The sequence below is a fragment of the Ciconia boyciana genome, chromosome 1 (genome assembly GCF_034638445.1).
Source record: "Ciconia boyciana chromosome 1, ASM3463844v1, whole genome shotgun sequence".
Taxonomy (NCBI): domain Eukaryota; kingdom Metazoa; phylum Chordata; class Aves; order Ciconiiformes; family Ciconiidae; genus Ciconia; species Ciconia boyciana.
This window is the reverse complement of record NC_132934.1, coordinates 147,396,365-147,419,332: the sequence shown is the minus strand read 5'-3', so window position 1 is coordinate 147,419,332 and position 22,968 is coordinate 147,396,365. Positions and strand designations below refer to the sequence as shown.

At 40.3% G+C, this 22,968-nt stretch overlaps 1 protein-coding gene across 19 annotated transcripts in view; it reads left to right on the top strand.

The window, feature by feature from the left end:
• Positions 1-22,968, top strand: part of INPP4A (inositol polyphosphate-4-phosphatase type I A) — a 134,868-nt gene that overhangs the window by 44,242 nt on the left and 67,658 nt on the right. For 16 of the 19 annotated variants that reach the window (XM_072849642.1, XM_072849641.1, XM_072849646.1 and 13 more), the window contains one exon: positions 11,455-11,520. The exons of the other annotated variants lie outside the window; for them this stretch is intronic. The gene's annotated coding sequence lies outside the window, so the exon portion shown is untranslated. The remainder of the gene's footprint in view (positions 1-11,454; positions 11,521-22,968) is intronic. 19 annotated transcript variants of the gene reach the window in all.

The window sequence follows — 22,968 nt, the reverse complement described above, 5'->3', positions numbered from 1 at the left end:
TGTGTATTCTTGAGCATGTGCTACTTTAAATAGAGTGAAAGGTGCAGCCTATACCGTGAATATAGCAATGATGGTCCTTTCATTTGCCTTCAAGGTCTGAGTTTCCACTTGACCAGTCCTTCATGACTGTAGTCCCCCTGCCCTGCTCTGGAGTCGGAGCCAGCGTAAGGATGAGTATAGTCCGTTTTGCTCTGGTTAAATGAGATTATGGCCTGGATTATGATGACGTTATTTCTGTGCTGAATTCTCCTTGCATTTTATAGGGATGCATAAATCCAGGATTAGCTCACTTTTCATTTCAGTTTGGTGCTTCATCTTTTAAAGCAGCAGAGTACCTCTGAGTTTGCTGTGTGGGCTTAAATAAACAGTAGTGAATTGGTAGGTTTGATGTCTCACATGACTATGAATTGGCATTCTGTGTTCAGGTGAAACACAGTTTTAAAGAAATGGGTTCATGATCCTTAATTTAGATTTACTTTTTAAATAAATACTTGCTAGTGCCAGATGGCAGAGCTGGTACAGAGATGAATAACAGAGCATGTCAATTTCTGCAGGTTATTTGGGCAGCAAATCTGATTTAAAAATAAAAGAAAAGGAAGATGACACTGCAATATTCTAGATTGCACTAAAAAGCCAGTAACTTCATCAGGTTTCCTGTGTGATAGGTAAGTATATTTTAAGCCCCAGATTCCTGAAGTACAAGCTGCTATAAAAGATTTCTTCTGTCTCATTTCAGAAATGGACATTAGCCGTCTGACTTCAAAGCAAAGATTTATTTTTTCCCTGGCATCAATATTATTTCTGTTGGGAAACTGGGAGGGCTTCTCCTGAGGACATACAGACCAACATGGTAAAATGTTGATTCTTTTAATGCATGTAGAAGGACATGAAAAAAAAAATACCATGCTGACAGTGTCCTGTTTCAGGAAAACTTGCAAGAAGAGCTCTTCTGAGCTCTGTACATTAGTATGGAGGATTTGTATGAAATGGATTGCATCCTGAGTATTACTATCACTAAATATTAGTATTGTGGCTGTGAATACATGACATTAAAATGTATGCAGCTGAGCTGGCTAGAATGAGGTCTTTCTGTTATAAACTCTGTCTCAAATGTGGGTGCCTGGGAAGAGTTCATTAAATTATTCTCTGTTCCTGAGATAAGTGGATGACTTTCAGTTGTATTTTGGTAAACAGGAGGTAGTTATAGTCATAGGAAGAATATGGCCTTTGTGGTTTTGCCTGCATAAGAAAGATTTCTAATCATTATCCCATAGCTTTGTAAACTCATTGGTGAGAACACGATATTAAAAAAACCTGATACTTTTACAGGACAGTGATTTTACACAGAAAAGTTGCGTGGAAAAGTTACTACTGTTTTGCCGGTACATATGCGGTGAGGCAGACTTGCAAACTAGACCAGAAGTGACCTTTGGAAAGAAAGACTAATGGGAAATTAGAGGGCCATCTTCTTCTCGGCTGCCCTCCTATGAAGTCTGCAGTTCAGCTGGGGAATAGAAGGGAACCAGGACAAGTTTGCTCTCAACTTTATGAATTTTGGAGAAATTGCTTGTGATTTTATCTCAGAAAGTAAGTTGAGAGTGCTTATATTTGCAGATTGGCCATTTTTAGAATTAACGTAGTGTGAGTAAGCATTCATACTGTCATGTAATTTGCTTTTTTCTAACACTAGGTATTGCTTGTTACTGGGCAGAAGCAAATTAAATGAAGTTTTAGGCCTAAGTTTTTCTTGAAGTGATGTGGTGTCTTACAGAGGATCCTATGAGAGACCCTACAGGGCTTTGCCATCTTTACTGAATGTTCACAAATCATAGAATCATAGAATGCTTTGGATTGGAAGGGACCTTTACAGGTCATCTAGTCCAAGCCACCTGCAAGAGCAGGGACATCTTTCACTAGATCAACTTGCTCAAAGCCCCATCCAACCTGACCTTGAATGTTTCCAGGGACGGGGCATCTGCCACCTCTCTGGGCAACCTGTTCCAGTGCCTCACCACCCTCATTGTAAAAAATTTATTTCTTAAATCCAGTCTAAATCTGCCCTCCCTTAGTTTAAAACCATTGCTCCTTGTCCTGTCACAACAGGCCTTGCTAAAAAGTCTGTCCCCGTCTTTCCTATAGGCCCCCTTTAAGGACTGGAAGGCTGCTATAAGGTCTCCCTGCAGCCTTCTCTTCTCCAGGCTGAACAACCCCAACTCTCTCAGCCTGTCCTTGTAGGAGAGGTGCTCCAGCCCTGTGACCATTTTTGTGGCCCTCTTCTGGACCCGCTCCAACAGGTCCATGTCCTTCTTGTGCTGAGGGCTCCAGAGTTGGATGCAGTACTGCAGGTGGGGTCTCACCAGAGCGGAGCAGAGGGGCAGAATCACCTCCCTCGACCTGCTGGTCGACAAACAGTTTGTACAATCAGTCTATCTATAGCAGTTTCACTAAAATGCATGGTGAATGAAAGCAGCCACTTAAGGGTGTGGGTAAAGTAAGAAATGAGAGTTGAATTGAAGGGAGTTGTGTTTGACAGTGTTTAATCCGTGGTTCAAGGATCCAGACCTGTGGTTTCTGGAGGAAAGCCATGACCACCATTGCTAGAGGTGCTCAAGAGGCTTGTTTTATTGACCTCCACAAAGCCATGGCTGGAGGGATCACAGTGAAATACAGTCAGAATTGTCTTCCTGTGCCATGACCTTAATTTGTCACGTTTATTGCTATATGGTGAAATTATATCCTTTATTGTTGCCTCCCTTTTACCAGCATCTTTTGCAACTGAATGCACACAAGTATTATTGCCCTTTCAACTGATATGATCTGAGACAGACTGAATGAGTTATCTGAGGGCTCCCCTATAGTGAAACTGCAGATGCTGCCCAGCAGTCAGCTCCTGTGGGCCTGAGTGGGCAGAGTGAGACATGGCTTTGCTGCCCATGGGGCAGGCTGGATTGTGAAGGGAAGAGATGCCTGCGGGCGGGAGGCTGAGGAGGCAACAGTCCTCCTGGCTCCTGCCATCCAGCTGCCTTCTCCTCCCCTTCTGCCATGAAAGCCCCGTTTCTGCCAGCTGCTCTGTGCCCCAGAGAGGGAGGTGGAGGTGCTGGCAGTTTGCATGGGGCAGTTGTTGTATTTTGGTTTTCCCTTTGAAGAAGAGCTCTCTCACAGGATCCTTTCAAAGATGCCATGTCCTTCCACTGCATGGGGGTAGTGGAAGGACTTGAGCACCCTCAGGGTACAGAGAGCAGTGAGAGGGGGACCTGGTTGGACATGTGGAAGGATAAACTTCCATTTGCACAGGGAGTGCTTGAAGGAAGCAGCTGCTTTTGTGCATGGAAGTGACTGGAGGCTGCCAGCGTGTGTGTGAACTGAGGAAGGGAGGGGCATGGCTTCAACACCCACAGTGTCTGAATTTTGACTACCTTGTAAATGCTTTGCCTTTTTTGAGGGATGCAAGTATTTCCTAACAGCTCAAGAAGAACTGAACATTCTTTTCTGTGCTCGTTACTGGGATTTATATTTCAGATATGTAAACATCCCCACAGCCTTTAATTTAATGGAAAATAAAAAAATGTCACAAGGGGCCACTGGTAGGATTTTATTGAGGACTCAAAACAATTTGGCACATGTAACAATTGTCTCTTTAAAAACTGGGGGTGTCTTTAAATACCAATTTTATGTAAAATTTAGCAGAAAGACAAGTGGAGGGCAGAACATGTATCAGTGTGAAGATCTGCTTAGCTGATGTTATATTTGTGGTAAGTAGCAGACAAGAACTCACTAGTAATTTGGCTGAATTTGTGTGAAGATTTGATACCCCTTCCTGTCATGAGCAAGACATCCAGAATAAATGGGAAGAGTAGTTCCTTCCTAGCACAGTGCTTACTTGTCACTAACAACATTTGCAACCTCTAAAAGGCTTCTAAGAGAAAGAAGGGAGGTGGCAAATAGGCATTTGGGAGGGCTGTGGTAGCTGCTGGAGAGTGTAATATTTTGCAGCATTTATTTTTTGAAAGTATGACATCTTTCCCAACTTCTTTACAACTTTCCCAACTTCCCTACAACTTGCACTTTTTTCCCCCATTCCTCTGTGATTCATATTTCTGGGACCCAAGAAAACGACGACTTCACAGTAAAAGTGTGACTATTTATATGCAAAAAATAATAATGCAGCCTAGATTTTTCCATATTGTGCTGCGCATTTCATGGCTGGAGTGCCCAATGTTCCAATTTGCATCAGCTCTCAAGTTGCATTTGGGTGTCCGTAAAATATGTCTGCATGACAAGGTCAGTGCAATGGATTACCCTGGAAGGAAAACCCATCTTAATGTCGACATCTCAGCGATTTGTGTAAAACTGAACACCCTCAGAAAATTATCATTTGGTTACACTGCATGAAGATCATTTCCACCCATTACTACTTGGATGTTTAGTTTTACAATGGGATATTATTTATCCTGAAAGCATAGCCTCCTGTGATAAAAAAGAGACAGGCATGTGGGCATTCGGTAGCTAAGAAAAATGTGCCTTACTGTGACGCTAATATAATAAATGAAAGAAGGGAGTGAGAATCTTAGGTACTGGACACCATTTATTTACTGTCAACAATATTACAAAACTTCAAGTTGATTCACCATGGTCCTGGGTGTTCTTCATACACCTCATCTCTTCTGCATAAGCATGTAGTAAATGGTGGGATTGATCATGCTTGTAATAGCAAACCGGGGCTTCTCTTTAATATTGAAAATAGAATGTGAAATACAGGATCCACTTGTGCAAACCAGTTTGACCTTGAGAGTGTATTTTGCAATCTTCTTTTCCTCGCTTCGCATTTTGCAGGACAGCTCTCTTTAGCTAGACTGACTTGTGGAGGTGTGTATGTGACAACATTGAGGAACAGACCTGATGTTGGGGCATGCTGTGGGTTCTGGCTCCATGTTTATTCAACCTGGGGAGGTATTGGCATGTACTATGATTTTCTTTCCATGAAAATCAGGTGCAGAGCAAGGTAAATTGTGACTGTGTTTCTGCCCGACAAGAAGTTGTGACTCGTTCTGGAACACAGCCTAGCATTAGGAATTCTAAAGCACTGCTGCAGCTAGTGATACAGATACAGTCACAGATGTGTGTTTTATTTCTTCCCAACTGGGATCTGAAAATAGCTGAAACGTTAATGTTGTGAAAGTACAGGTTGCATACATAATGCAAGCAAATCTGAAATAATTCTGGGGAAGTCAGATCAAGACAAGGCAAGTTTCCTCTTTTTCTGAATGCATATTTTGATATAATGGTGATAGAATCTCGTGTAAGTTAGTACTGCAGAAAGAGTTGCCACACTGATCCCAATAATAATTTGCTCAGAATGAAGAGAGTTTATGTTCTTTCAAATCCTGAAGACTAGTATTTCAAAATGGGGAATATGAGGAAAGACTTCAGGAAATCATACATAGTTCATTTGTAAAAGAGTTCGAAGAACACAGCATTGTATTTGCTGCAAGGCAAAGGAGAAGATCAGACAGAGCACAGTAGGATGCACAGTATATTCTACCTTCTGTGTGCTTGAGGCTTGTAGCAGGGGTCATAACCATCTTGACCTAGAAAAAGAACATGCTGCCTAGGTTTGTAGGTTGATTATTGGAAACTTGAGCTTTTACAATATGTTTACAGGAAATGTCTTCTGAGCTACGTTGGCTCTGACAACTTGCTTTGAATGAGCATTTGTTTGCAGCTCTACTGTCGTGTGGTTCATCCTCAGCTGCTTGTCTGCTGCAGAGGTCCCTGCTCCTCAAATTTGCCAGTGTAAACAGCAAATATAGTCCTTCCCCAGCTTGGTTCTGTCAAAGTGCTTTAGTTTAAATTGTACCTTTTGCAAACTGTTCTGTTTTGCTCTTTTTTTCTGTCCCAAGTAGTCTAGATTTTTTGGGTGTTTTTTTGTTGGTTTTTTTTTTTTTTTAAGAAGTTTAGTTTGTATCAACATGTGCAGTCTTGCTGACAGGAGGAGGGGAAAAGTGAGGACAAGCAATAGGATACAGTAGCACAGATTGGCTCAACCCCCATGGGAATAGCATGTCTGTTGGACTGGGCCTGGATAAGAACTATCAAAACTAGCCTCCAGGCAAAGTAACCCTGTTTTTCTCTGTTTAACTAATGGACAAAATCACACCTGGTGTCATGGATTTGCAGGTACCCTTCAGAGATGTTGACAGCACATTTAATTGCAAAGGAAAAGCTTAGTCCTTCGTTCCCCCCTGGAGTGATTTAGCTGCTGTCCAGTGAGTGAGAAAGGGAAAAGAAAGGAGGGAGGAGGAGAAAGTGAGGGATTTTCAATAGGAGCATGTACACACCCTGTCGTTTTTATGTTTGTTTTGCATCACACTTTCAGGTTTCTCTACAGGGAGTGGTGCCATGTGCTTCACTTTCCTCAGTATTTAGGAATAATGATGTGGCAGATTTAATTGAGAACTGGTGTTCTCCTCAGTTTGTGTGGTAACCCTGGTTCGAAGTACAAGCGATTGGGAGGGGGGAAATCTCACTGTATATAATTTGCTTACAGAGAAGGATCTGAACGGCTTTTAAAATCTGGCAGCAAGCACTAAGGCTTGAACTGCCGTCATTAGTCGATTGCAAAACAATTTCTATATGGTTTTAATTAAGCAAAAACATGCTGCAGTCTTTGAAGAATCTTTTTTTCTGTCATCATCATTTCTTAATGTAGAAGGCCAGAGGCAGGTGCTTTGGTGTGGTCTGCAGTAGCACATTACCACACTCTGCTGTGGTCTTACTGCTATTACAGGGCAATGTAATTTAAAAACTGTACAACGTAGGGTGAAAAAGAGGGGCTTGAGTCAGTGCCCAGTTAGAATCTTTCATATGCAAGTGACATTGGACTCTCTGGGCTTACTACCTGGGCATGTACTACTGATGTTCAATTTAGTTGTTATGGCTAAAGCTAGCACTTTAGTGGTTCTTAATCAGGTACCAAAGCACAAGACAATTGGAGTGCAGTTAAAAATGTGATTGTGTCAAAGAGGAGAACTTACAGGCAGACTCTAGAAATGTAGTTGAAGAACCAAAGTTGCTTTTAGAATGGGGTGGAGAGTAGGAGGGCACCTGTACAAGGGTCAGAACATGCTGGGAGATCAGTGGGTAGGACTTGCCTTCTCTGCAGAAGTTGCAGTATTTTTCTAAAAATCTCACTGATGGACTGATTTTAAAACACGTCACTCTAGAATGTGTGATTTCCAATGTTGCTCTGCAAAATGGGTGTAACTTCCTGATGGTAGCGAGCAAGGTACGAATATAACTTGCCAGCAGAGAAACTTGATGTAGTTACTAGGTCGCATTGTCTCTGTTTTGCAGATGTGTGAGCTCAGCTGCAGAGATGAAAGGGATTTGCCTGTGGCCACAGAACTACTCATTTTTTGTCATAGTATTGTAAATAGGATTTTTTGTTTCCTTTATCATCTCTGCCATTTTTATTTCTTCATTTTAATTGAAATGAATAATAACTGACCAGGTTCAAGTATTTATATTAAATGTCCTGAAGGTGAATGGTGGTACAGTATATTACAGGGTTTTAATGTAGCAGGTCCATTGTATCAGCCCTTGATCTTGTGACTGTGGCTGGCTGTGACTTGCTTCATGAGTAGCTTTCATGCTGTCTAGGAGCTTTCACAGTACGTGCTCTGCTTTTAGAATGGAAAAAGAAAAAATAACTAACTATACTAAATAAATACAGTTGAACTTATAAAGGATACCAAATTGGAACTTTGTGTGCCTGCACTGAATTTACCAAAATAAAAATTATTTAAAATGGTAAATTACTTTTCCAAAAACTACTGCATATCACATTTAACCCTGAAAAGAGCTCCACATAATGTCAGATGTGTCTGTCCTCACTGAGGAACTCTCCAAAAGCCAGAGTAAGTAAAATGCTTTGTAACTTCTCATCTGAACTAACAGTCATAGAAGTGAAGTTCAAGTTTGTTCTGCCTTCACCCTGGACAATGAAAAGAGAAGAAAACTTGAGCTGCCTTATAGGCTACTTCTGTGGAAAGGTATAATTTTGTAAGAAATTTTGGATGCTTTGCTGAAGAGTGCATAGAAGCATAGGGCTGGATGGAGTTTCCTGAACTGTTGAATCTAGTCTTAACAGTGGCATAATGCTACTTTTATATGGAAACCAAGTTTTTCCTTGGCTAACTAGCTTTCTTAGTTGCTGTTATTCCAGTTAGGTTAGTTATTTTGTTAACATCCTATTTATCTTAACACTTTTTTTCACCTCTCTGGTGTTTAGCCCTTGCCATGTATTTCTGGAGAGCAAATTTTAACTCAGCCTCCACTTTGCCAAGCTTAAGAATTTTTGGTCTGCTCTGGGGAGGCTGACTCTCTGTTGTTCTCATAAGCCTTTCTCTACATGTATTACAGACTGAGGTGGGCAGTGTTTAACTTCTTGTAGCCAGTGTTCCTGGCTTGGTCTCATTGCTGCTTTTTGTAGTGACAAGAGCAGATTGGCTGGTACACCCTGACACAGTATCTGCCCTTTTTGTGGCTGCATTGTCTGACACTGAGTTCTTCCTTCTTCTTGGTTTTTCTCAACTGATAAACTCCCAATTTGTAGCAGAAGTTCTTCTTGTTAGTCTGCAGTGTGTTGTTTTGTCTTAGTGCTTTTTAACTTCGTCTTATTTCTTTTACTTCAGTCCTGGTTCTTCTTTGATAGTTTTGATTTTCCTAATATTTACATACAGCACTGTAAACTGATGAATTGCATCTTAATTACTGCATCACAAATCTGAACAATGTTTGCTTTATGTATGAATCTTCCCTGAATTTAATGTTTTAAGCAATAAAACTGCTTAAACTGGTCAGTATATTTTTCTGTGAATTACAGTTTTGGCTTTCTTAATCCTACTGTATATATTTATATATTTGCCCCATCTATATATTTTACTAGAGCAGTATCTTCTCTACATAGGAACCTGTTGCCACAGTTTTGTGGTACCACAGTCAAAGATTTCTAACATGCACTGTTGTAGCAAAATGGCAGATATTTCAGGTTAAAAATCATACTTGTTCTTGTCCTGGAGAGCATACTAGTTGAAGAGCTTTTGTTTTGGCCTTAAGATAAAAAATTTAATCCATAGAGTTATTTGCTGACTCCCAGGTACATAGTTAATGTCTTTGTCCTGTAATTCTGAGTGTAAATAGACAGGTGAAGGTGTGAAACTGAAAGATCAATTTGTGTGGTGCTTCAGTTTTGCAGTAAGCAATTGCTTATAAATTATTATTTTGCTTTCACTTTCAGAAATGTGAAATAACTGTACTACTGGTTCCGGTGGCACCTGTAACAACAGGTAGTCCAGCAGTGGAACGGTTTGCCGAGAGAGGTTGAACAGTTTCCATCCTTGGAGGTTTTTAAGACCCAACTGGATAAAGCCCTGAGCAACCTTGTCTGAGCTGAGAGGTGACCCTGCTTGGAGCAGAAAGCTGGACTACCCTTTACAGCCTGAATTATTCTGTAAAGGCAGATTCCACTACCTCTTGCTGAGGAACGGGTTCCCTCTTGGAAAGAAATGTGCAGTGGAGTGATCATTCAGCAGAGTGTGCTGAATGCACTAGTGACGCTTTGCTGGGTTTGGCCTCTGCTCTTCTGTAATGTCTCAGCCTGCAAGATGCTGTGATGCTGCAAAGGGGCAATCATGCAGCTAGCCTGCATGGATTCACATAAAATCTCTTTCATTCTGACAGGATTTTAATTTAATTAGAAAAAAAGAAGAAAAGAAAAGGATATATTTGAGGTGGTCATGTCTGGGCTATAGCAGGAGATAGTAACTTCAGTAGGACTACATTAGAGGAAGCCTGTCTCTTTCTTGCCTTCAAGGTAAAAGACTGAGAAGGTGAGCTAAAGTATTGAACTGGCTGCTGTCTTGGACTGTCCTGTAGCCCAGCCCATTTCCCATTAGATTCATCTGCACTTTGCTCTCCAGTTTGCTCTCTCATCCTGATCAGCCGCTTTTTTATACTGCGTGTTACTTTACTTCTGGGTTTGCTTCTGGAGTGAGTGAGTTGGTAGAGATAATTCACCCCATGGGCTGCTCCCCGTACAGACAGCACTGTGCCAGGTTTGTCTATGTACCTCACCTCGCTCTCCATCCCACCAGGTTTTGCACTATCCAGCACCCCAGCCGCACTCATGCCAGGATGTGAGGCACCTGCTCCTAGTTTACCACTATAAAGTAGCGTTCTGTTGGGTTGCAACACAGCTCTTGCATCATTTTGGAAACTGTAAACCTGAAAATTCAGAACGGTACCCTCACAAAATAATGATCGTCTTAAGATCACCATGGAGGCTGAGAAGAGACCATGGGTGAAATGTTAGGATACTGTGTGACAACTGTGTTGAGCAGAACAGAAGCAGCCCTGGGCAGTGTGACGGGGAGCCTCCCCTGCAGCTCAGGGCCTCACTCAGGGGCTAACCCCAATAGCTGGTGGATTAAGCAGGGTGGATGTTGGATTCAGCTGGCTAACAGGCTTTCTCAGGTTAAAGTTAACCTTCGTGCCTAACTGCCTTACTTTCCTGCAGTGTGTATTGTGTATCTGTTTGACAAGGCACTTGGGTAAGGATTCTGGACTGATTGATTTATGGGATAAAACATGCTAGGAAATGTCTTGATTATACTTCTTAAGGGAGAAAACCCCATTAAGATGCCTGTTGCTTAGGTGTGGTGAGTGATGTTGGTATGGCCAAGGACAGTATGTTCCTTGTCACAATGGAAGAGCTGTGGGTGTTGGCAGCAAGAAATGAAACTCTTGAATCTCTCTGCCAGTGGCATCTGAATTCAGTCTGGACCTGCTGGAAGTAAACATTGCTTCAGGGGATGGCTTCAGTTGTTAGTATTTCTGTTTTGCGGAGCATGCTCTTGCAGAAGTAGTTGCAGTGCCATGTGGTGACTGACTACAGCTGGAATGAGCAGACGGGACAAGGTAGCTGAGTTGAGAAGCTATGCTGGGAGAGCTCGATTGTTGCTGGTGGCATGAAGTAGCTACTTTATTGAGCTTCTTAGACCCTAACTGCATTGAGTCTTTTACAGACTTAATAGAGAAGTTGTTTTAGTTAAATGCATTGTATTTTCATTCATATAGTAGAAGGGAGATATACATCAGAGTCCCTAAGTGTAAAATGTTACAGTAACAGTACTTGATTCTGAAATTTCTCTTTCGGCTTTATTCTTATGTTTTCTTATCCTAGAACTCATCCCCAGTCCAGATTCTGTTTCAAATGGTAAAGGAGCTATATTATAAAATGTTAACACTCTGCATTTTTTACAAGTGTTTAGTGATTATTTTTTTTAAAATGTTCCTATATTTATTGCTTTCCCCAAAAAAATTTTTCCTATACTACTAGCCTGTTTATTTGGATCCATTCAGTCAGAAACAGTTTGTTCTTTTTGTGTCTTTCAGACTTTATTAAAAAAGAACTGGATGTGGATGCACATACCGAATTTCATCTGTGAAAGATGGAGTAAGGTAATATAATTTTAGTGATTGCTACTATAACGGGTGATGATCTGTGGCCACTGAATGCAAAGGTTCAAAGATGAAATAAATTCGAGGCAGACAAAGCAAAAGGAACTTCAGCCTCAGAAATAATGAAGTGCTGACAAGATCCTGTGTTCTGGTATCAGTGGCATGCTTACCCTATGTTTTGTACTGTGGGTAATTCAGTATATTGGCTAGTGGTGTTCTGTTATCGTTGGGTGCGTTGTTCACAGAAGCTCAGGTAGGTCATTAGCTAGTGGCAGTATAATTTATTCATCTTTGAACAAGTGATGTGTTTCTGGAAATTTGTGAGATTTAAAGTACAGCCTATGCTGAAAGGCCAGTATTTGTCACCTGTTTCCACCATAAGAACAAACCAGTGGTTCTTTAATTTTCCTCCTTGAACATCCTCAGTCAACAGAGATGGAAGAAGGCAGATCTACCTTTTTTGTCAGTGAATATTGCTATAGCATAGAGCAATATCCTTCAGGATGGGAACAGAATCCTGCTGGGCACTTCACAAACACTTGTTGAGTATTTACTTCTCCACAGTGAAACAGCTACTTTATGTTCTGTGATATGGCAGGGGGCAGAGGCTGATGGTCACATTACTAGGCCTTGAGAGGTGAATGTGTGTCCTGGTGGGGTTCCTGTTAGCAGAAGACTCTTGCAAGAAGACTCTTGCCCCCTTGTTTCAAAGCAAAGTTCAGTCATAGGACTCCTCTTGCTTCCTGTGGGCAAGAGCAGCTGTTGGTGGGCTGTATGTTGGGCTGACCAGCTGCACCTGGCTTCTGGGATTTCAGAGGATAAGAGAAGTTGTGGCACACGTGCTGGTGATGCGTGGGATATGGCCTTAACCGCAAGGCGGTGTGAAGCAGACACCAGTCAAATGAGTCTTCTGGTAGAGGCAGGAGGTTTTGCTGGTCTGGGAATAGGAGGCAGCGAGAGACGAAACATGATGCTCATGGGCACATGTGATGCTAACGGTCATGTGGGTAATCATGTGCAGAAATCGGAACCCTCCGTCTCCTCATCTCTGATGTAGTGCCCCCAGTGCCCTTTTACAGAGTTCAGCAAAGAATGAATGTTGGAGTAGAGTCAGTGGTGAACAGTAGTGACTTCTCAGAGAAGTTTTTCCCCAACTCCTGCTAAGGGAGAACAAGATCAAGCAGACAGAGTCAGCAAATGCACTTTCTCATGCAACATTGCTTTTCTTGTGTCAGATGTGTGTCTTAATGCAGACTGAGGATCAATTACTGAAAAGTGAAAAGAGAGGTATGTTACCACGATTGTGCCTACATCTGGAATTAAAGCAAGCGGTCAATACCATAGACTGGGCTATTTAACTGGGGCAGAATGGAATGCAGTGCACAACGGGATGCTCCAGGGGCTTATGTGTAATTTTTTCCTTTAACTATCTTGAACCATTCAGTGAAGAATAACTTGAGAATCAGGCATGCACTTACAGATCTTTCTTGATCCCAAGAAGGCAGGGATGAAGTTGCCAGCAGCAAATAAGCATTGCCAGACCCTGTAGCTAGCTTTACTGTGACTTAAAAGGAATTGCAGTTACTGTAGTTTATATCATCTTTCTTTCTTCTATTAGTCATTGTCTGCATTGGAAAAGATATGCCAGGGGCAATCTTGCATCTCCATCCAGTTCAGTGCTGCTTCTTGCTGAAGAAATTAAAAAAGGACTGTCATTCTTCTCCAAGACAGCTATGTCTTCTCTCCTGTGGGGTCTGTCTCCACACTTTCAAAGAAATACATAACAATAGAGGAAAAAAACAGCATTTGGGGCTCCCCTGCAGGGACAGCATATCATCCTAATTAAGTGTTTCTCAAATATGGCCCTGCCTGTGCAGGGACAATCAACTCCACGTAGACAGATCCCACTACTCGTTTGAAGCTTTGTGTTAGGTTAGGTCTGGAGAGAAAATAGGAAAGAAAGAGAATGCCACCCATTTCTGTTTGCCTACTTGCTTGGTATTTTGGTGGATGTTTTCCTGTCACCGATTTGGATTTAGTGGCTTCTTCATTAAGAGTCAAACTCATTGTTGCATATATAAAGCTCCACATAGCTTTTTTGATTGAGGCTCCTTAACATGTGTGTATAAAACAGAGTTTATCTCCAGTGGCACCCTTTTTAAGTAGCAGTCCCTGCTTTCTCTTCAGTCAGTTCTCTGGGTGACATTTCCAGAAAATGTGCCCTGCTAAAGCACATACTGATATAGGTGATGAATGGACAAACTGTGTGAGTGACTGACTAAGGAGAGGTAGTTGTTATTAGCACAACAAGCTGCTTTATGATTGTTGTTGTTGGCTTTTACTGCGTTTACTGTCTGCTTTTACAATTTGTTTTTTACCCAAACCCAGCATTTGCTAGTTTGTTCCTTCCCCTCTTGCTCTTCCCTTCTTGCCAGTTTGTAAAGTGTATTAAAATGCAGAGTAGGCCACATGTGAATGCATGGCTGTGCTAAATGTGCAGTGATCCTGTTTCTTAGACCATCATGTTCATCATCCTCTTGTTAGTGCTAGATCAATTGTGTGCACCATGCCAGATTGGTATGTATAATTGCAGTAACTACATGTGCAGTTACTGCATAATGTGAGGAACCTGATCTTTCAATAATGTTCTATATTACATTAGGTGTTTTCCTGACTCTGTTGATTCTAGTCTGCAGAGTTAACCATGACTTCAGCAGTTAAGACAGAGATGAAGGACTGAGTTTGAATAATATCTTAAATGAAGGCATAGTCAGATTGAGTAGAGCCTGGATGCAGGGAGAGGGACAGAAAGAAGGGTAAGGGGACATGATGATACATAGCTAATGAGAACAGCTGTAGAGGGCACAGAGTCAGGGAGAAGGCATCAGCAGAATTTCAGATGTTTTAAGTGTTGGGAGACTACAGTGATCTGTGGGTTATTACTTTGTTTCTTTACTATGATGACTTCTGTCTCTTTTTACAAGTATTTACCCTACATTATGTTCTGCGCAAGCACAAAAGGAAATTAAGGGTTTTCTGGAATTAAATGCTACTCTTACATCAAGGCATTTACAGTGTTGGCACATCAAGTGGAACATCAAGGCAGATAAAGTGGAACATTTTCCTCTCCAAGCTTACATTCAATTCAATAACATATTCATTTTACTCCTGTGTTTGCATTTTAATTATAAAGCTGTTACAGTGTTTAAATTACAAAATGTCCAGTACCTAATTGTTAATAATCTCAGCATTATCCTTGGGAGATACATAGATGAACTGCCACAGAATCATTAGGAAGATTTTGGGAATAGTTGTTTCACTAAAACATACTGAGAGAATTAACACTTAATCCAAACCATGTAAACCAACCCTCAAAATCACCTGTCTACCATACTACTTTCATTCTTGGAAACTTTGCATATGGATCATTTCCTACTTCCAGTGGTATTTTCCATATAGCTAGGAAAATAAGATATGAAGTGACCATGTGGGTCCTCAAGTCCAGACCTCCATACATCAAAAGGTCTGGACTATGCAGTACAAACACTTGCCAACTCTCTGTTTGGCCTCTAAGGCTAGGTGGAATACAACAGCTTGAAGCACTGTAGTGAAAGTGTAATCTGCAGTGGTAGTATGCCTCAGACCGGGGCATTGCTAGCATGCTGATCTCTGCAGAATAAATAGCAGAAAAAGCTCCTAGTTATTTTTAGCTTTATGGTTTTTCATAACTTTTGGGAGAGCAGGGCAGATGGGCTTTAAATATCTGAGGTCACATTTTCAAATACGTATCCTTAATCTGAACTCAGACATCGCAGTAAAAGTCCTTTGTAGACACTGAGCACCTGCAGCCCTTAGTGAAGTCAGGAGCAGTTGTCAGTGATCCAAGGTCTCCCAGGAAGTCAGCTCAGTCTTAGAGTCTACATCAGGAGAAATCTTAACTTTTCTGCTCATTTCAGTAGGACTGAAGCTTATAGTTACGCATGTGCTCATGTGCTATCCCTAAGCTGAGTTGCCTTGCTGAAGCAGAGTTTATTGTGGTACCCCAGAAGTGTTAATTTAGGCAGAGCCCAAGTAGAAGTTTATAGCCATGATATTCAGAAGGAATCTTAACTGGCTGCCTGTTTTGAACATTGTGTGACATGTACAGACAGCTACAAACCTACTTCTAAAGCACCAAGATGCACAACTCACACTTCTGCTGTTTGAAGAATGAATCAATAAGTAGCTGTCTTAAAATTTACGCCCAGTTTGTCTGAAGGAAGCAACATACACAAATATCACCTTTTAACAAGATGCTTGCTTTCAGCTTAAGGCATAGAAATGCCAATTTGGGTCAAAAAAAGAGCTTAAGATTGCAGACTAAGGAATGTTTTGTGTGCTTTTAAGATTTTTTTTGCAAACTTTTTGCATGTGTATGGCAAGCAGATAGAGGTACGAAAGTGCTAAAACAACAAGAAAAGGGGAAAAAAAAGGTTCTTGCATTGTATGGAACAGTTTTCTTGAACTGGATAAGGTATTTAACCTTTCAAAAAGCCTTTAAATTTTATCAAGAAAATCATGCCTTGGAACAAAAACTTTTCCAGATGTAGCATGCTTGAGTGACCCAATGGATTGGAAAGTCTACATGAACATATTCAACAGTTTGTGAATACAATAAATTGTACTGAATGGTGGGAGTTTAAGGTATTGTGCAGCTCTTAAAGAGGCTTGTGTAACACAAAGCCCAGAAGCATGTCAGATTCGCAATGGGATTTGCCATATCAAGTTAAACAAGGGCCCTAGCTGTGTATCTTCTGATTTTGGGGTCTCGGGAGCTTTCAGGAAGTCTTAGGTATTTTACTTATTGTTTCACATAGCTTTTTGTAATCTCAGAAGAAGCATCCAGTTTTTGCATCTCTCATATTTTAAAAGCAATCAGACTTTCTGGCTGTCAGAGTGACTTTTTAAGTTGCTGTATAGGTAATTTCCAAATTGGGAATTTCTTGAAGGTACCTTTTTTTAATGTGTAATTAAAATATAGATCTGTTACTAAGGTTTTTTTAAAGGATTTTTATTACTTGATACTGTTGAATGTTATATATATCTCTAAGGAAATGGAAAATGTGATCTAGGCAACTTCAGGCTTGTTAATTTGACCTTAATAACCTTAGAAAATTTTTTGAAGGAATGAATAATTAAAGACATGGGAGTTGAGTGGAAGGAGGATGAAACACGATCTATTTTGCTAAGATAGGTCATGTCAGACTGACCTAGTATCTTTTTTTAATAAGAAAGTAGGTTTTCTAGAAAAAGCAAAAATGTGCTAGATCTGGTCTCTCTGGATTCTACTGAACCATTTAACATGGTGCTGCATCAAAATTACTGTTCAAGGTGGAGGAAGATTAGGTCAGTGTAAGAACTGTCAACTCAGGCAAAGAACTGGCACAAGGGGAGAGAGCAGGAGGTAGATATATGAGATTAATTATTCTTTGGGAGTTGACTTGTTTAGTTTCTTGAGGCTTTTTTTTTTGGTTGAGTTGATTTTGTTGTCATGGTGTATTAGAAGCAGGCTGTTGAAACTTAGTGATGGGAGGAGGACATTAATTTCCACTACACAGTTTTAGATGGAATGACTGTGCAATTAAATTTTACAATTAGGTAATACTAAAGGGATGGAATTCAACACAGCAAAGTGTCAGGCCACACACTGGCAGGACTTACTGAGTTTAACCTTGGTGTCAAAATTAGCAGTCTAAGCTCTTATATAATCAGTGGAAAGAGGCAGATTTTTAATTAGGCATCCAACTCCTGCCTTTCTCTCTTGGCTGTTAACAGAGCCTAGGCACCTCACTGGCATCTGTGCTGAATGCCTTAAGTTGGATGGTGCTACAGCCTCAGCTTAGGAAGTAATGCAACAACTTTTCCTATGAACAGGGAGTTCAGCAACGGAAGACTTTGGAGGAGAAAGGCCTATGTGATGGTAAGTGGGTTCAAGTTTGTCTCTAGTCTGTCAATTTGATACCATCATGCAAATCCAGGGAAGTGTCATGAGAGGTATTTCCAGTTGAGGGAGGGCACCTCAGCTGGGTGCACCTGGGCAGGGACCTGATCTAGAGTAAGAGTGCAACACTTCTTGCAATATCCAAGAAACTTCAGCTCGGTATGTAAACAGATGCAGAGAAGAGCTGCAGGGATGATCAAAGGAATTATGTTACAAGAGGAATCTGAAACAGCTGTGTTGGATATGTCAGGAAGACTAGCAAAATGGGAAATGTGATTGCTGCAGCTATGCTGCGGGAGTCCTGGGGAGCTTTGGAATGTGGCTGGTATCAGCTAGGTGATAGCTAACAAGCAGGATGTCTGTAGTCCATCAGAAGACCAATGTGTAACAGTATGGTATTGTAGGACGGTTATGATACAGAAACAGAGGTGTCCAGACGTATGATTTAGAGGTGACATGAACTGAATATGTGGCACTTCTTAGCGATTGGAGTTTGTGTGTGTACCTAGCGTATGGATAAAATATTAAACCAGTATAGAAGTGTGTAGTGATAATCCCATCATATATGATAGTAGTCAGTAGGAGAATGGTTGATGTATGTTTAAGGAAGAGCTTAAAGATTTATGAAGGGCAATGATTGCTTGGATTCTTTGGACTTAGGCTGTTTGGCAGCTTGTGCTTTTTGATCACTCCTATACAGTGTGATACCTGCTGTCTACTGTATTGCCCTGCAGTTTGCAGGCAATACAGTAGACAGCAAGTTTCCTTGCACTGCACAGAGAAAGCTGTGTGATAAATCAGGCATCAAGTGAATTTGTAGGGCTGGACAAAGGCGTGTTAACTTTAGCCTGTGACAAAGATACGTTTAGAAGCAGACTGCTGAGCAGCAAGCTCATGACCAGTGAGAGAAAAGCTTTCTCTGAAGTGAAAATAGTGGTTGAAGATCCCTGATGTGCCTGTAGTGACAAATGATGGGTGCAGTACTTACAGACAGTGACAGCCCTTGCCCCAGATATCTCCCTAGTTTGACAAATACTTGAACTTGTAACTGTATGTTGGTGAAGAACTGCCGTTTGCCTGGATGCTGGTTTGTCCCAACACCAGGTTTGAAAAGGAGCTGAATTCTTTGAACAAGGGTGAGTAGTGTGCTTTCTGCTCTGTTGCAAATCCTGAGTTGCTCTAATTGGCTTTGTCAGCTATTAAGACATTGATCAGGTCGTTCTTTAGCAGAATTATCCATAAAATAACAGGATGAAAACACCACAGCAAGAAACCTTTTTAACGTACTTTTGGCAATGCTATATTTAGTTCTCTAGTTATTTGTTTATTAATAAGTGCTTAGCCTGTGTTTCTGAGGTTTTTAAGTGCATAGAAGAATACCAGGAGAGAATAGTATGGCTTCTCTTTTTTTTTTTTTTTTTTTTTTTTCTGCTTCCTAATTAATTATTACATAGTGGTACTAAGTCGTTATTGTTCTGTGGTAAAAACAATTGTGTGATGATCTCACAGTCCTTACTTGGAATATTGCCACAGTAAAGCAAGAACACTGTTTATGGACTGAATTGTCAATAGCTTGGAAGGGGGGTGTTCTATTGGAAGCACAGTGCTTTAAGTGACAGTCTGAGAGGATGGATGGCAAGGAGGGAGGACTGAGAAGATGAGAGTGAAAACGTGCCAGTGTTTTTTCAGGTTTATTATTTATTAGAGTCATGGTCAACTCCCTTAGATTTAGAATCTGTCCCAGTTTAGGTCTGGCCTTTTTTCTATATTCTAGGTTTTATTTAACTCCAAGTCATGGTTTTTTGGCTAGTAAAGTGGGGTTTTAATTTGAAAAATCTGTCTAAGCCTCTTCCTGAGAGACAACACTTGGAGCAACTCAGGCCTGCATGGCTGTCACTTATAAGGATGCCCAGAAAAACTGGAAGAACATCACTTGAGGAGATTTCTGGAGGAGAAAAGATGATCAGGTCTGAGGGACTTCCTCCTCTAAGTTTCAGGAAAAAGGCATCTCATACTCCTATTGAGGAAGAAAAAGAAATAGAGGAATTTCTAGCAAACCTTTCCTTCCCATTACAATTCTTTTTGGGGGAGATGGATGAAAGAAGCACAAATGAAGAGGCAAACCAGAGTATTGTCAGGTTTGGAATACTTCCCTGGTCTGCCCAAGAACTGTTATAAATCATTATTAAACATGAGATGTTGGAATGCAAATTTAATCTTGTTTCATCGTCTTTAAGATAGCTATTTAAAAGTCAGAAAGAATTACGTTTTGAAGGTTCCTATCCCTCTCTAATCAGTTCTAACTAGTTGTCTATTTTGCTTAACTTAAGTACAGTTCAGTGAAGTGAATCCCATCCAAAGAGTATACACCTTGCTTAACCTTATCCTAGTGTGGTGTTTAGTCAAGGTAAACACTGTCCTCATGGTTTGTTCACACAGATTCTTAAACAGTAATAAAAAATGAAATATTTTTGTACAATTAAATAGGGTCTATGTGAACTGTATCTCTGCTGAACTGTATGCTGTACAACAGAGAAGGTTATTCCAACTTATTTGGATTTTTCTGTCATGATACTTCTAATAGTATGTTTTCTGTTTGGATAGATTATATGCTATAAAAGCTAAAAATAAAACGTGCCAAGGTATTTTGGGGGTTTGTAGGCAAGCATGACAGAATATTAATTTCTTCTTCAAATGTGTTTATGCTAATTTTGCTTTGAGATGAAAATATATCCATTTGGGAATATGTATGTTCAAGATTTTTCTGTAATTTTCATATTAAAAAAAAAATCTTAGTGCAGCTCCTGCTAGACTTTAACCCCAGAAATGCCTAGAACACAAAGGTAAGATGGTCTAAAAGATATATTGTGACTCAGGCCCTTGTGAGCGCTTGAATACTCTCCTTAAAAGCACTTAAAAAATTTGCTGTCTGAAATTGTACTTTATTGTTGACTTTTTGCCCACGTTAATATGAGCAAAAAAAGAAAAAGAATTAAAAAGTGCTGCTCAGCTGTTAACACTGAGCTATTTTTAGTGGGACGTTTGAACATTGATCTCGTGTTTCTGAAAGGGGGTATTTTGGCTGTTGTTGTGCATGTTCACGTTAGCAACTTTCCTTTAGGCAAATCTGCTGTGATTTGTGATGAGGTGATTTTTGGAGCTGTCCCAGGCAGCTGCCAAATATTCTCAAACATTCAAAGTGGGAGTGTAGAGAAAACCTGTTGTGTGGAGGAAACTCCAGCTGTGTAAACCTACAGGTTTGGTATAGTGTCCTGGAAGTATCTTGGATAGTGGGATTTCCACTGCTTCAACTGGAATTTTCATTCCAGAAACTTTGAGATCTCCACCTTGAGGTGTTTTTCTTGTTATTCAGCTGGCACTCTCATGTTTGTTAATCCCATCCAATAAAGTGACTCAGGCTCCATTTAATAAACATGCCTGTTAAAACAGACAAGTACCTTGGTCTTCAGTAAAGACTGTTAGCACTAGATGAACAAAGCCTGACTTTAGAAGCTAAACCTGTTTGAACTAAGGCACCAGCTATGATTTTTATGGGTGGTGGGAGGGAAAGCAGCCAATGTGAGCTACCTTTTGCTGATTTTCCTTTTTTGAAGGTCTTCATTGTGCTTTAAGGTGTGCGGTAAAGATCTTGTTTTCAGTCTAGAGAGAGAGGGAACTCCTCTAGCTAAACTGCCAGAGAAACTAAAGGAAAACGCTCTTGAAATATTTTTCAACTCCTTTATTCCTTAAGTAACTGGGACTCCCTGTATTCTGTTTCTTTTAATGCATGAGCCCAGGTTAATACAGGAACTCTATGATTCTACTATGAAGAAAATTAATAACCTTTAGGAAAGGAAAAAAATTAACACCTTCCTTACAGAAATAAAGTATCAGCATTAGGGAAGACGACTGGTAAAAACCAAGTTGAAAGCGTGTCAAATTAGTGATTGCAATATTATGGTAATAATCTGTTGGTAATGGGAATACAGAAAAGATGGTAAACAATCAGACTCCGTTCTGTTTGGCTCAATACCATATTCTGCAGCAAAAGCCAATTTTTAATGTTATCCTCCTTCTATCCACTGTTACTGGGAGACGAATTTCTTGCTTTCTAGTTATGTGTACATATAAATAGATTAGTTTGGTTCTCTGGAATATTTTGTGATTTTTTTTGAACATTTTAGCAGAAGAACTATGAGTATTTTCACATGCCAGTCTATGAAGGATTAAGCTTGGCATAGAATTGCAGTTATTTATGTGATTAAGTGATTAACTGATTTTGGTGTTTTCATTGTTAGTGGAAAAAAATGTTGTCACTGCCTTTGTTTGTTATTGTTTTATAGTTCAGAAGCAATAGAAATAAGAACTAGGTAAAAAGAGAAATTAGAGTTTAGGGGGATTTTAAATCTTGAACAATAAGGTAGGAGATAATACAAAATATTCTAGGTCAACTGATGCACTGCCAAACAGATGAGTTCTTTGCTAGTTCAAGGGTGAGTTCTTTAACAGTATACTTAAATGGCTGTTGAAGAGAGATTCTGAAAAAATGTCTTCTGTATGCATTTCAGACACATGTAGCACGTAGCTTGAAAGGTAGCATTTCGTTTCTGAATTACAAACTTTAATATTTTCTGGTTCATTTCCCTGATATTACTCTGTGAATCAGCTTTGAAATCCATATAGTATAACAGGAAGAAAAGCCTTTTCTATTTTGGATTCGTAAGTATTACAAATCAGCTTTGTTTTGTATGGTGCCTGTTGGTACATTTTATCCTCAGACAAACAATGGGTTATATGTGTTAACCCCTTTGCTTTGATGGGTTAAGTAATTGTTATAAAGTGAAATAACCCTGCCAAACAGGCTTTTATTTCTTTGAGAAGGAAAGTTGGGAGAGCAGTGCTTTCAGATAGTATTTGATGCAGAAGGAGGAAAAATGGAAATAAAAAGTTCTTGAGAACTAATTTTTCAAGAAGGCACTGCTGGGAGCAAAAGTCACTCGGGGAGCAGTGGTTGTGGATCCCCATGGACAAAACAGACACCCAGACCATTGGGAATGAGTGGTTTCAAGTGACTGTATTTTAACATATATGTTTGTTCATTTATTTTTGATATTTATTCAGCTTTATGGAGAAATGCACTTGGTGGTACTCCAGATTGTCTGTAATTGAGAGCTTGGATATCTTGCTATGCAGGGAAGGGAAGAGGCAAGCACAGACAAAAAATTTCTCATGATTTTTCTTCAAGTCTTAAAGCAGCTTGTAACTTTCCCAGTGCAGCTCCAGTCATCTGGAGCTGCTCTTCTGGGTCTTGTTTAAAAACTGTCCTTTTTCTCCTTCCCCAGGAGCACCAATAAGTACCAATAAGTACTTGGCATCCATTACAAAACATCTTTCATTAGACTGGACAAAATCAGTATGCTAAATGAGAGCCTCACAGAATAGGAAAGATCCCTTCTATGTCCAGCTGC